Source organism: Arvicanthis niloticus, chromosome 5 (genome assembly GCF_011762505.2).
Source record: "Arvicanthis niloticus isolate mArvNil1 chromosome 5, mArvNil1.pat.X, whole genome shotgun sequence".
Taxonomy (NCBI): Eukaryota; Metazoa; Chordata; class Mammalia; order Rodentia; family Muridae; genus Arvicanthis; species Arvicanthis niloticus.
The window spans coordinates 33,834,546-33,836,548 of NC_047662.1; the positions used below are offsets into that span (position 1 = coordinate 33,834,546).

At 44.8% G+C, this 2,003-nt stretch overlaps 1 pseudogene; it reads right to left on the bottom strand.

The window, feature by feature from the left end:
- Positions 1 to 240: 240 nt before the first annotated feature.
- On the bottom strand, positions 241 to 1,132 carry LOC117709484 (DNA-directed RNA polymerase I subunit RPA43 pseudogene; annotated as a pseudogene).
- Between the last annotated feature and the right edge of the window lie 871 nt (positions 1,133 to 2,003).

Genomic DNA, 2,003 nt, shown 5'->3' on the forward strand with positions numbered 1-2,003 from the left:
AAGACAAAATTTATTATCAGAAAAAAATTGAAAGTACTATAAAGTTCTTTGGCAGATGTTGAGAATGTAAAATCTTCTGTAGGACATTAACAATATGAGTCAAGAGTGAGAGCGTTTGTTAACATTCTCCACTGAACTGTAATAAAATAATACTTTAATGATACTGGTATTATCCAACACTTACAGTCAGTTGTATGATTTCAGTACAAAACCCAACTACTAATCAAGTACTTGCTTGTGAACTTCCCATAAGCATTTCCTACCATTCAAAACATCTATTCATCTGTGCATCTGAGTATGTTAACAACAGAAAGACAATTACTGTCTCTTCTTGGGTGACTCAAAGTGAGCCTCTTCACTGTGTTTTCTTTTCTTCTTTTTCTTCTTATGGTCACTTTGGTAGCCACTGGAGTCACTGGCTTGGAAAATGGGGTCCTGATCTTCCTGGTGCCTTTTCTTCTTCTTTTCCTTCTTCTTTGGCTCCTCCTCACAGAAGTCATTCACATTATCACTACACGGTAGGACTGTGTCTTCCCTTGGAGTGACATCTGTAATATCTGCAACTTCTGTAACACTATCAACTGTTGCACATGTTTCTGTGTCTTTGTTTTTCTTCTTTTTCTTCTTTGAAGTTTTTTCAACAACCTCTTCAATGACAGTTTCCGCTACATCTTCAGAAACTACAGAGTTCTTAAGTTGCAAACTTGTGGTATTTAGTTTTCCTCGAATGCAGAATACTCCAGCAGAATCTGAATCTAAGCGAAATACATCAAATTCCAGCTCATCCCTCACATTTATCTCCAATGTTTGCCACTCCTCATATGACATCTGCTCAGGTTTAGTGACAGAGGCATTAAAACATCCATGTACTAAACAGCCAATATGGGTAGAAGATACTTTATTAACTGAACCCTCTCGGAGTAGCGCAGGAGCTAGGCGTCCAGCTGCTCGCGCTTCCTGCTCAGGTACTGGGGCGACAGGGCACCAAGCAGGAATAGCTGCTGCTCACCAGCGCACACACTGTAGTGGCGTAGCTCGGCAGCTCCAGGCAAGGCAGAACCGGGGCCTGACCTGCCACGGGCCTCTCGGAGGCCACCTTGGGCTACTGAGACTCCACAGAACCCGCAGCCATGCGGCTTGTCAGCTTGAAACTTTTAAAATGACATTTTGTTTTGTTTTGTTTTTGTTTTTTTCCGAGACAGGGTTTCTCTGTGTAGCCCTGGCTGTCCTGGAACTCACTCTGTAGACCAGGCTGGCCTTGAACTCAGAAATCTACCTGCCTCTGCCTCCCAAGTGCTGGGATTAAAGGCATGCGCCACCACCGCCCGGCTTTTTATTTACCCACCCATTGTGTGTGCATGTGTATGTGTATGTGTGCATGCACATGCCATGGCACACACACTGAGGAGTTGTGTGTATTGAGGAGTGGTGGTCAGAGGAATCGCTTCCGTCCTTCGACTCTGTGGGTCCTGGGGACAGGACTCGGGTGGTCAGGTTTGGGGCAAGTGCCTTTACCGACATCCACCAGTCCAACACTCCCACCTCATTAGCCATTGAATCTGTGTCTGAATATGAACGAACATAAAATACGAATCTCCACCACAATGCCATTGATCTGATGGATTGGGACAGACGCTGTATCCAGTGAAACGGAGGCAAGTTCTGTCGCTCAAATCATGCTGCCTCATCAATTTTTAAACACTTCTTTGCCAAATGTTTGTTTTATGTGAGCTCTTGGGTCTGAAGGATGTGGTTCCTTACAGTCATTGTGAATATGGAGTCGCCTCATCTGTACCTGGAGTGGCAGCAGGACATGGTGAGACCCAGGGGTGTTAGAGCCATTTAGGGAGAATTGTGGTCATCCCGGGCCCTTTAGAACAGCACCGGTCCAGGATGCACAATTAACGTATTCCTATTGTAAGAATGCAGGTCACCTCCGAAGAATGACCTTTGCTAAACATAGGTTCCCAGACATGATGTAATTTGTAACTGTGAGCGTGTGC